General features: G+C 32.8%; 1 pseudogene; it reads right to left on the bottom strand.

Annotated features, from left to right (window-relative positions):
- Nucleotides 1–9,845: 9,845 nt before the first annotated feature.
- Nucleotides 9,846–12,052, bottom strand: LOC142537962 (peroxidase 27-like; annotated as a pseudogene).
- Nucleotides 12,053–13,677: the final 1,625 nt, after the last annotated feature.

The raw sequence follows: 13,677 nt of genomic DNA, 5'->3' as shown, positions 1-13,677 counted from the left end.
TGCAACGAAGATATTACTTACAACAACCATCCATCTCCCACAGATTGAAACCTGCCATCTTCAGATCTATAAGTTGTGTGGTTTGTGTAAAACGGTAAAAATAAGTTACCAGTATTTGCAGATATGAAAATACTTTTAACAAGCAGAATCGCAAGTCATCGATGAATCGTGCTTCGTCCTTTCACCATTCATTTCCTAAGAAGCACTGCAGGTGAAGAAGAAATAACGCCGTCCACAACATCTTCAAGGGGAGAGTTGAAAAAAAATTCTTTTCTACCTTCTGTCCACAAAGTAGGGTATTTAATTTTGTCAACTTCGATTGTGGCATATGGTTTGTGTTTTCAAGGGTAATATTGGAATTACATTAAGGTAGTAGAGGGCATGTTAGTCAAACAAAATATTATCCAACTAACAAAAAGTGTACCATACATGAAATAATTAATCAAACAATATTACACATCATTCCTTATCAACTACATATCAATCAAATTATTAATCATTTAGTTATCCCATCACACACACCAAACGGACCCTTATTATACTAAATCAATGGGACAACTGCTATTTTAGTCTTTGTAACTGGGTTTGTTTTGGATTTTGGTCATATAACCTATCAGTGTTTCGTTTTCATCCACTAATTTGGATTTTTTTTTGTTTTAGTCCTTGTTTTTTTGCCAAAAGCCGCTAACTCATTCGCATATTATTTATTTGGCATCAATGCTCTTCTACGTATCTCATCTAGTAAGAATAAAATCATATTTCACACATCAAAATAAATCTAAACAAAATAAATGAAAAAATAAAGCGATACGACACTCAATATTTTAAACTGAGAAGAAAAAATATTGTCGTTTCCCTTTACTTTGTTTAGATAATTTTTAATGTGTACAATATATGTTTTATTCTTTCTATATAAGTCATGTAAGAGAGTATCGGTCCTAAATAAGAAATATACAGATTTATTCGTTCCGTCTAATTTGGCAAATTATATAATTATTTTTCTTGAAGGGGGTATATTGGTTCTAAACTTTTATGAAGTTTAAAAATTTAGAGGTATTCAATCTAGATTTTTATGTAATCAATAAAAGTTTAATGGTATTCAATGTAAACTTTTGTAAAATTTTAAAAAGTCATGTGGTATTCAAACTTGACTTTTAATAACTGTACAAAAGTCTATAGGTATTCAAAATGTCAATAGACTTGTAATAAGTAATGAGTCAATAAAATTCTATTAAGTACAAGAATTAAAACCTAAGGTACCACAATAAAATGTCAAAAAATGTATTTGATTCAATCTAAAGACTTTGATGCACATTTAATTGGGAAATGTCCCCAACTCATATGCTCAATACAAATACTAAAATTTTAATTATTTTCTCATCCATATACTTTTCCATTTATTTGTGCTTTTAAAAACATATTTTTTTATTGCTAACAATAGTTTTAAATCAAAATTATTAACATCGTACATTTTATTTTTGGAGTTCTAGTCACAAAAACTCATAAAATTTAAAATTATATTTATTAAAAAATTAATACACTACATAACAAAAAAAATATTTTATTGACCTATAAATTGAAAATAATAAATATTTTAAATTAGTAAAATTTATTGTTTTATTAATTATTATATAAAATTTGATGTTTAATTATTTTCTGTAATTTTAGTTAATCTATGGGTTGATTTTGATTATAATTCAAAATTCATGCATGATATTTTTTCATTAACTTGAATATATATATATATATATATATATATATATATATATATATAGGCAGGACTTTATGAAAAAATTTACAAATGTCAATAAAAGTCATACAAAATAAATCTACAAGATTATGTGAAAATCTTTAGAAATATGTTAAATTATGCAAATGTCGGTAGAAATCTATCAACACCTTAAATTACTCAATTTATTATTTATCGTTCAATGCAAACACATGAATAAATGGACAACCTATGCAGAATCAGTAGAAAACAACGAAGTGTTGCATATAATCTAATATTGAAAAAAATTAAAACGGACAGAAAGAGTTTAACGTTATACAGCATTTAATGTATCCAGTAAACAATTTGATGGTTCTAACTTCTAAGTTCTATTTAGTGTCCTGTGTGTAGAGACGGAGCAAGGAAATAGAGGGTGAGGAAAATTTAGTGGGGACAGAGCAGAGTAAGAGAGGAAAATGAAAAAAAATTATTTTTAGGTCTCTAATCAATAAAAAATTAAACAATTGAGGAGGGCGGTCGCACACACCGGCCCCCCATTGGCCCCGTCCTTGCCTGGGTGCCTCAATGTTCCTTTTACGCATGTTCGTTTGTCTTGTGGTGACGTTTATTATTTGCAGGCGACCATTTTTTTCCTTCCTTCCCATGATTTTTCAAAGCCTCACGAATAATTCTACCACGGAAGTACTTCTGTTGTTTTTTGTTTCTTGTTTCTATTTCATCGTAGCATGATACTGAGGATAGCATCGATTTTGTAAGTGTGAGGAGTTGGTTGTTCGTTTCATATCATATCACTTACCATGCACTTTAATGTAGAATCCTACAGCATAAAATCTGACTTCTTTTAATTCAATCTGACCGATTCATTTGTTAGATTTTAATCACTCGTGAGATTGTTTTACACCTACATTTGAGTGAAAGGATCCGTAGTTGTAACCGAGGAACTTAGACATAAACTAGTTCTGCATCAAATTGTGAGACACCGTCTATGTAATTAGGTGATTTCGGAACTTAACCGAAAATATGGATGATAGTGACTTAGACATGAATGAGGCGATTTTTGGATCGTTTGACCATTTCGAGTCTACTCAATACATCAATCTTATTCCTAGCGTCCCAGGAAAACAATTAGCCCACATTGTGCGTCAAAGGCTTAGAGAATGATGTGTCAAAGGCAGACAATTAACCCACATTTGTGTTATTTTAAAAGTCTCGCAACAGCTACCCAAATTTTAGCTCATGCACTAACTCTCACTTGATTTTTTAGAGTTAGTGCAAAAGCATTTAAAATTAGGAAATAAATATGAAAGGAAGGAAATTCATGTTAGGTTCAGTTTTTTAGACTAATGTTTGGTGAAAATTAATTGTTTTGAGGGAATTTTTGTATGAAAAAAGTAAATACGTATCTTGGAATTAATGAGAGGACTTTTTGCGGCTTTTGCAACTATTGGCAACACAGCTCTTGGCGGCTAAGGCTTGGAGCTTTCTAGAAAGAGACGCACTTGAGAAGCAAGATCAACAAGTAATCGCTGAGATTTATATTTTTCTTATTTATTTATTTTATTATGAACTCAAATATTAGATTTGATTTTATGGAGTAGTCTTGTTTTGACTAGGGTACGATAGGACCAAACTATTGATTTTAGTTAAGTTTCTTACATTTAATTTGGTCAATCATTTGCATGTGAGTTGTTTGATCTTGAACCAAAAAAGAATATATTAAAGATAGCTTCAAAAATATCGATCAACAAGTGGTTAACCGAATAGAAATATTATTTGATTTCTGTGTGTGATTTTAGGCGAAAGCTGGAATTCTATAGTGTTTGAATGTGTTTTTGTTTAATTAAATTCAATTAGAAATAATTAGATTGTTAAATAAAATATGATTTTTAATTCCAAAAATAAATTAATAATTACGATACGGAATTTCATCGTGACTTTGAATAATTCTTATTTGATTAATCTAATATGTCTCAATAAATTTCAGTTTGGTAACATTGTATATCATAATCATTTGTTTGAAATTTGAATTTTCACAAAGTATAATCCTACCGCGGATTAATTTAACTTGACCTATTATAATTGCTAGAATTCCCAACCGAAATAATCGATCATGCCACATAAGTACTCCAGATTAAAAAAAATTAAAATTACCAGAATTGAAAGATACATTAATAAAACACAATTTAGACAACTAAATAATCAAAATTACGAAAAAAGTAAACATACATGACGAAAATTGCAGTTTTTCCTAACTAAAATGATGGATGAGTTGTAAATTACTGAGATTGTGAAGGCCATCCAAAATCCAAAATTCTAAACGGATCATTATCCCTGTTTATATTTATAAATCATTATGTCTCATATTCAACATGTGATACGTCACAAGACATGGTGGTTGAGACTCCGTCTAATCCCATTAATAATTCTGCTAATATAACGGTTCAAATTCATTAAAAAAAGTCTGAAATTTCATGTTTATTTATTTAATTTTAGAGATTATGTAAGTTTATTAAGAAAGATATTAACGTACGTGACGATGGCTTCCACATATCTAGACGAGTAGGTCTCTTCTGAGATAGTATAACAGATCTTTATTCGTAAGACGAGTCATCTTGATCATATTTACAATAATAAGTAATATTTTTTTTATGAGTCACCTAAATAAAATACACGTCTCACAAAATTGACATGTGAGACCACGTCACAAGAATTTTTGTACTAGACTTTTACTCGGTCAAACCTAATTAACAATTGTTTTATAATTGACTGACAAAATTTCATTTATCCACCGAAAGAATCGGACAGATTTTATTAAACAAGTCCTCTAATCATCATCCTACATTAGTATATAATACGGTACGTCGGACATGTTAAGGAAGATTTTAAATTTTTTTGAAAATATATATAAATTTGACTACTCTTAATTTGCTGATTAACTATACTCTTTGGTAAGACCAAATTGTAGATTATAAACTACATATGCCATCTTTTAAAAAAAAAAAATTGATATTTAAATGCACCCACGGCATATTGCATATAAGACAACTATTGTAAAGCTAGCACACACACATACCGTTCGTTATATATAATTTATTTATCAATAGTGTTTATCTTTAAATGTGTATATATATATATATATATATATATGTCAGGTCTAGAAAATAAGAACGACGTAACTTGACTGCATGCAATCTAGGATTTTGTTAAAATATGTGTTTAATTATTTTTAATGCATTAAATGCATGATCATGAATTGAATATATGTTTTATTTCTTGTTTCATTAAGATGGCATGCTATAGGGACTTTTAGTAGTATTTTATGATTGAAAGAGGAATGGAGACGTAGGACAGTTAAAGAAAAATATTTTTATTGAATAATTATTTTTAATTATTTAATATATGATGTATATATATGAGATTTTCGAAAATGGGCTTTTGTAGAGTATTTTTACTCATCGCGTCATATTTTAAACCAGTACGTAAATTTTAACAAGTCGGGGGATTTTTCGAGGGATTCGAGCAAAATTTTCAAAAAATGTACCTAAACGAAATATTTTACGAAAGTGTTTTTTGGGATTAATATGACTATTTTAATACATAATAAGCCTAAAATCCTTCTTAATGTCATTATTTTTAATTAAGGATCCATTAGACTAATTATATTATATCTAACCTCCCTCTCAAAAACCCTAAATACACACTAACAATTCGGCCGCCCCTCTCATAACCTCCAGCAGCAATATTTCGAAAAGTTCAGCAGCTTCCTCTTGGTTTCTCTTAAGCTTTTTCAAAATAACTCATTCACGTCCCTCTAATGTTCGTTCTACGCGATTATATCGAGGTTTTGTAGCGTAATTACGCAAATGCATGCCCTATACCTCGTTTTTCTCATCATTCATATCAATATATGTTGATTTGTATGTTTTTGCAGGAGAAACCTTAGAACTATTATGTTGTGTTGGTTTTATACTATTTTTGCACGAAAATTTGCATGCTCTTGGTCATGATGTTCATGTTTTCTCTTGTGTGTGCAAGGGAATGCTAGATCTAGGTTCCAAGGGGCTGTACACAGTTGAGATCTAAGGTGCCTAAGGTTGAGAGCACATCGGATCATGTCTAGACAAGGGGCCGATCGGTTTGGCTCGTATCGCTACAAGAAAAAACCAAATCAACAATACACATACGACAACGGTTTTTACTAAAACTATTGTCGATTAGCGTTTTTTGGACAAATAACAACAGTTTGGAAAAACTGTTGCCATATTTAGCGACGGTTTTGCTAAAACCGTCGCTAAAATTAGCGACTGTTACAGCAAACCCGTCACAAATTTAAAAATAACGACGATTTTGCTTAAAACCGTCTCTAAATTTAGCGACGATATATAATCTGTCGCTATATATAGCGACTGTTTAAGTAAAATCGTCGCATGTTTTAAATTAGCGACGGGTTTTCTAAAACCGTTGCTAATTTTAGTGACGAGTTTAGCAAAACTGTCGCTAATATAGCGACGGTTAAAAGCAAAACCGTCGCAAATTTAAAATGTGCGTCGGTTGTGCAGTTACCGTCGCTATTCGCGACGGTTTGTCTATAAATATCCGTACTTTCGGTCCATTTTCCTCCACACCACTTCACAACACTTAAAATTTTTCTCTCTTACACAATTTTATCACTGCACAACACTTCAAATTTTTCTCTCTTACACGATTTTAGTTTCGATTTAGGGTAAATTTTTCGCTCAAATTTTTAAGTGTTAGTTAAGTTCATGAATATTGTTAGCATAGTCAAATTGTAAGTTTTTTTAGATTTGTTAAATTATTAAAAGTGATTTTTTTTATTTTACTGAAAATATTAGCAACGAAAATCATGAAAAAACCGTCGCTAAAATTAACGACGGTCTTTATGGCATAAAGTTTGTCGCTACTTTTAGCGACGGATTATGCTAAATCTGTCGCTAATTTTATTTGCGACGACTTTTCAAAAACCGTCGCAAATTTTAGCTACAACAAGGATGCAAAATCGTTGTCTTTGAGCGAATCCTTTAACCACATAGATTTTAACAACAGTTTTTCAGGACATACGACAACGGTTTTTCACCGTTGTCTTTAGGTATTTTTTTTCTTGTAGTGTATGGGTGCATATCGGCTAGATCGGAAAAAGAGAAGGGCGCCGGTGCATGGGACGTTCCAGAGACGTGAAGTAGACCTTGGTGGGTCTGGGATACGACCTGGAGTAGCTCGTACACGTCTGGTCTCGGGTGGTTAGTTTTGGCTTGCTTCGTGCGATTTCCGCACGGTGGCGTGCATGGGGATGATGGCCAGGGCTAGGTCGGTCCAGGAGGGTCCAGAAGTGGGCTCAGGAAGGGCTGGTTCGAGGCTGGTCTAAGTTGGTTTGGCGTAGGGTTGAAGATTTCCTTCAATGGTGCGACTAGGGTTAGGGTCACAGGTGCAACAAAATTCTAGCAAGGTTTCTGTCACGCCCCGAAACTCGGGAATGACACCGCCGTTGTTTAACAATCACACAATCGCAACAACAAGCCTCTTGTAGCACAGTATAAATCGAACCAGTTTATATATCATAATCTCAAATTAAATAACCATTGTCTTTACAATTACCAAAATAATAAGACGACAGAGTTTTAATGCGAAAACGTAAATCTAATTAATAATAACGTAAAGATAATCGATTTCCTTGAGCATTCACCATCCCCAAAACTGCTCGGATTCTTCCTCCTCAATCTGTTCTTCGGGCTTATCTGGGGAGGGTTGTAAGGGGGTGAGTATTTGGGAATACTCAGCAAATGGGGGAATATCGAGCACAATAAAACAACATGCATAAATTTCGAATCATAAATCATGAGTTCATACGTACTTCATAACACATGCATAAACTTTGACCCAGCACTGCGACTCATCTACTTTCTACGGTTTACTGACGTCAGTCCCTAATTTTTACTCATCTAAGGGGGCGAGGCCGTATAGCGGTTATGTCCCCCACCGCGTAAGGGTAAGTCATGGTTGGGATTCCCTCCCGTATACAGTCGACTCCTCACAGTGCTTTTGAAATCGTATGACAATTACACGAAAAGAGTAGAAAGAAGATTGTACTCGACTATTTATTTTTCTTGTAAAAATCGAAAACATGCATACCCAAATCCGAAATTTTAAAGTTTAAAAACAAGCCCACTTACAGTATTTGATTGCTAAAGAAACGTGGCTGCTTGGCTTTGGAATTTAGATCGCTCCTCGCTCCTTGTCCGGGCAGCGCTTCGGTTCGATTTCTCGGATGATTTTGAGTCGATATTTGGGAAGAGTTTCGCTAGGGAGAGTTGCTGAAATTCTCGAAAATTTGCAGCAAGTATTTCGAGATTTAGGTGTGAGGAGGGCTAGGTATGGTGTGGTATTTATAGGGGAGAAGGATGGAGCTCAATATGGTAGTCCAATCATGCCCAAATTTGCTTCAAATCCCTCAATATTTGATTCCAATATCCTTGCCATATTTCGAAAATTGAGCTATCTAAGTTGTGAGATTTAATCCTTGATTCTTCCCACCTTGCTTGGCTCGAAAATTTTGATACTAGATTAAGGGATTTTGTGCATAAACTTGATGATTTACTTCCAACAAACCAAGTATCTAACCATTATAATAATTAGGCATTAAATCTAGGGGAATTTCGAAATTTGCTTGTACTCCTTATGTCTTAATTCCTCTCAACTTGTATGGTATCCCAACCTTGTAAATCTTATTCCCCAAATTTTCGAAATTAACATGCCTTAGTGTAGGTATTGTTGACTTTGCCATAAAGATTCCCAACAATTATTTCCCATAAGCATATCTCCTTTAATAAATAATAAAAATCTCATACTAAAATTTTCTTACAACTTATTAATTACATTTTTCAAAAATTTCGGTTCTCACAGTTTCAGTGTCTTACGAGGGTCATAGTTGGTCTGATTTAGGTTTTTTAAAGGCTGGTAGGGTATGAATAAGTCATGGTTTAAATTTGGGAAGATTTGGTTAAGTTTCTGGTTGATTCGGGTTAAAACGAGGACCCCGATCCAAGTTTTAACGAATCGTAAAAGTTACGAAATGGGCTCGAGGTTACGTCTGAGAAATGATTATAAATATGTTTTGAGATGTTTTAATAGATTTGGTTGGTTTCGGATCGAAATTTTGAGGTCCAGGGGTAAAATGGTCATTTAGGGTTTCTACGGGCAAAATGATCATTTTGCACGCGGGTCGAGTTAGCAGTTCTTGCAGCGCCCTGATCACCAAAATTTCATGTTTAAAATGTATATGTTATTATGAACATGAATTTTTTTATGAAAATACGTAAAATACGTTGTATGCCTGGTTTTAAGAATATGTACATATATGCATGATTTTTATAAATGATGAATACGATGACATGTTTTTTAAGGAGGGGAGTTGATTGTGACTAATACGAACATGAATACAAACACAAACGTGTAAGGCCAAGGCTCAGTGGATGGGTAAAATTTTCGCTGATGTCCCTGCTGCCGTGTACAGCGGTTATACATAGATGGATCAATCGACTATAGCTGATACGAAAGTCACAACTAATGATCTGAATTCAAATAAAGAAATAAACACGTATATATTGATATGATGAGATATGTTATGGATACGTTTATGCTTTGTCATGTTAAGTTATGTTTAAGTTCACTTTATTTTAATTACAGTACTTTTCACTGCCGCATGTTATGTATATGTAATTTGTTATAACGGTTCTGGTGTGTTGAGTCTTTAGACTCACTAGGTGTGATTGATGCAGGTGAGCATGATGAGGTTGAGACTGGGGGCGCCAAAAACTTAGTAGGTGGAGCTGGAAGTGCGCAGGATAACCCGAGGACTTTTCGTTTTTTCGCACTATATGCTTGCGATTCAGGAGTGAAACATTGGTTATTTTATACATTAGTAAATTTAATAAGTTTTTCTAATAGTATGAAAGTACATTCACAAATATCATTTGGCATTCATTTAAAAAAAAAACAAACAAACAAATATCATTTGGAGTTTATTTACAAAATTATGCAAACTAAGATACCTCCTTTTTAATTGGACAAATCAAAGTTACTTGTACAAAATATACAAAAATAACATTGACAAACAAATATTCAATTTAAGTATTTCACACAGTCACCATGAAAGCACACAAATTACAAATACAATAATAATTTTGTCGACTTTTAGAGACGAACACGCACCAATATTCATTAAGCTGGTTCATACATGGTCGAGTCTTAGGTACTTAATTTCACAAGGGTACTTTATTTCCTCCGAACTTACAGAAACCGAAGAACATCAAAGTCCAGAAATTGCCAAAAAAGAAATAGTAAATGTTTTTGGGAAATTTGTTCAAAAAATTAATTTTGAAGAAATATTGTGTTGATGAGGGTTTTCGCATTAGATTCTTAGTTAACCCTTGTGCAAACTTTCCTGATTTCACCTGCGTATTTTCCAGTGACCACACCAATTCTTCCCATTTTCACCATGGAATCACCGAAATCCTTGAAGAAAGTAGGCCCATATTTAATAGACTGATAGGTGAGATAGTCTCTTGTCTCCTTGTTATTTAAAAGGGCTGCATCCGATTCGAAAAGTCCTCGTCTTTTTGACACTAATGTGTAATATGAAACGTCGAATTTCAAGGAACTCCCTGGATCCATCTCTACTATGGAGTTTAGATCTCCAGGCGGGACATTTCCTCTTCAGTTCTACGACGTAATTTGGATCCAATGTGGGATCCGCGTCGTTCCTGCCAGTGAAGTTATAGAGACGGTTGCCGAATGACGAACAATGAGATATTCCAATTGTGTGACTACCTGGTTAGTTGATGCATCAAAACTATTGAACTTATAAAAACTTCTTTATTTTGAAAGACGAATTTCAGTTGATAAACTATTTGAAATTTCAGTTTTCGAAGAAACTGCATAGAAAATTGAAAAAAAATTTGATTTAACAAACGACTTCATGATCTCTTGAATAGACCCTAATTTCGTTTGATAGAGTTGGAAAGATCAATGAAGTACGTACCTGATAATACAACAAGATCCTTGACGCTTAAGCCTCTATTTTTAAATCCTTGAATCAAGGCATTAATGTTTGCAGAAGGTGGTATTAATTGAGTCAAGGCTTCATTCAAGATCGAAACCTTTCCATCTTTTCGTCCCAATTCGACTTCCCAGTGTGGCCCCATAATCTGATCATGTACATGCATAGAAAACAACCAAGATTCAAATTAGTACATGAATATGATCAAACCCATGAAAAAGCTAGCTGATGTTCCAGAGAAATATATATAAATTACAGAATTTATTATAAATAAAAACCTGAAAGGTGACATCCCTGGCTACGATGGTTAGTATGTCAGCACATGAAACCACGTTGGGACAAACTTTCTCCACCGCAGCCTTCACTTGATCTATTACTTCAAATCCTCTCAGGCTAAGATTTGGGAAAGCGTCCTTCTCAGATTGTTTATTACGAGACTCCAACAACACCGAACCATCACAACCCTAGATAGACGTACGATAATACGACGATAAAAGGATTGTTAATTTTTTATACATTGTAGAAAAACCAAGATATATAGACTATCTAGAATGCATAAGCTGGACATCAATAAGGTTTTTCGTCCTCTAAGGGAAAGAAATGTTAGTATTCGATTTTTGGATGAGATCGCGGTGAGAGATTGAGGGAAATAAGCCTAGAGGTAAATGAACTTTGGAATAAAAAATAAAGATTAAATGAATCTATCCTCATAATTATATTGCACAAATAATGAACATGCATGCAAGTATTAAGCCTAAAAGATATCAAAATTATTTTGTTAAACATAATTATAAACGAGCCACTTGATATAAACAAGTTTTGTGTAGACTAGAGAACTTCACATCTTTATTTTTAAAAAATTCAAATTAAAAGTGAGATAGAACTTATCAATATCGAAATAAAATTAAGAAATCAGAAACGAACCAAGGGTTAACCAAGATTATATATATGAAGATTAAGATGCAGTTTGACTATAAAAATATATAGATATATTACCCTGACGAAACAATCATGAAATTGCATTCTTAACAAAGGAGCTGCGAGAGTGGGATCTTTACGTATGACTTGGGATATAATCCCTTTGACAATATATTCAAGGTTCGGGCATTTTTCCTTGTAATACCCTACTTTCAATCCCTGTCCCTTTGCAACACCGAAAATAAAACACCCTAAAAAGGCTAACTTAAAGAAGAAATTTAAGGAAGCCATGCAAGTTCGGTTTCTGTACAGATGAAATTATACTGCAGCGGGAGTCTTGTTTTATAGTGCCGAAAATTGGCCTAGCTAAGATCCATTCAAACAGTCGCCTAAAAATAATCCAAGTCGGTGGGGTTAGGTCGTCTGCTACTGTCATCACACACAGACCCATATTTTATAACCAAAAATGTGAAAGTGGGCTTTAGAATTGTACAATTGGCTTCTTATAGTCACTCCAAACTCAGTAAATTTTAAATATGGTAAATGACTGCGGATTGAATAGTTTTTTTCCTTCTATTTATTCCTTTAATTTGTTAAGTTTTGAAAATTTTGTTTTTTATATTAATTTTTATTTTTCAGCTATTTGTTCAAATTGCTGACAAAAATACTGACGTGACATTAAAAATTATTGACTTGTCAAATATCACGTCATCGATTATATCAAAATAGTCGAAAATTAAAAAGTTAACGTACCGAAATCAAATTTCAAAATCTAAAATTAGATAAGTCAGTAAACTAAAAATTATAATCATTTTTCCAATGATAGTGTTATGTTGGCTTTTGCAATAGAATTGTAAATATGCTTATGTACTTGTAAATATACAACTGAACTTTTATTAAATACCATCTATATATCTATCTCTCTTATTATGTCTTCAGAATTATTTCTAACCATAGCCAAATAAAATACTTGGAGCAATCCAATTAGAGAAATTGTTATGCCTTTTTCCAGATACTAAAACAGAACTCCAGTTAGAAAGAACCGGCGCCAAAAGCTCAGAATTATTTGAAGATTGTAGAACAATAATTTAAAATATCAAAACTTTAAAAAAAAATTTTAAAAAAAGAAGAAGTCAAATCCAATAACGGAAGAGATATATTTATTCCATCATCAACGTTTCACAAATAATCTCAAAAGGCTAGTGAGTAAAGACTAGACTTAAATGTGGACTCAGTAAATTGTACCATGCTTTTAAAATATTTGGATTTGGATAATATTATAAAAAATTTGGCGTGTGGTGATCATCAATAAATATTGAAGTTAAATAATGTTCATTCTTATTTTATTAATACATACTTGCAGGGAAAGTCTTTCATTATACATACATACATATATATATATACATACATACATATATACATATATATATATATATATATATAGGTATATATGTATATAACCCTTAAGACTTTCTCGTGTTAGGTACAGGTGGTTAGTTAGTAAGCATATTTATTTTTTTTATTTGATACAATGCGTAATGCGTTTTTTCATATAAAAAAACACCATGTAGCCTCTCCTTACAACATTTAGATTATCATTCGGGATATTACATGTATCGTTCACGGGTAGTAGGTTGGTTCAACGTGACCCTCAATTCATACTCATAAATTATGAAATTGGTACAACATTCGAAGAATATAAGTACTTAAATCTGGATGTCTTGATTTCGAGCATTGTGGGAGACGAAAGAAACCACTTCCAAATGTGAGATGTTCTATGAGTGACGTTGCATGGGTATAGACTACGGCTCATGCTAGACCAGCCTACGACCCATGACCAATAGTGATGCATGAGTATGAGTTGAAGATCGTATTGGACCAATAGTTGAAGCTCATATTAGACCAATCTGCGGCCCATGATCGTTACATTATCCCAATGTATGAGCTATGACTCATG

The sequence above is a fragment of the Primulina tabacum genome, chromosome 2 (assembly GCF_025594145.1).
Source record: "Primulina tabacum isolate GXHZ01 chromosome 2, ASM2559414v2, whole genome shotgun sequence".
NCBI classification, from domain to species: Eukaryota; Viridiplantae; Streptophyta; class Magnoliopsida; order Lamiales; family Gesneriaceae; genus Primulina; species Primulina tabacum.
This window is presented reverse-complemented; position numbering and strand designations above follow the sequence as displayed.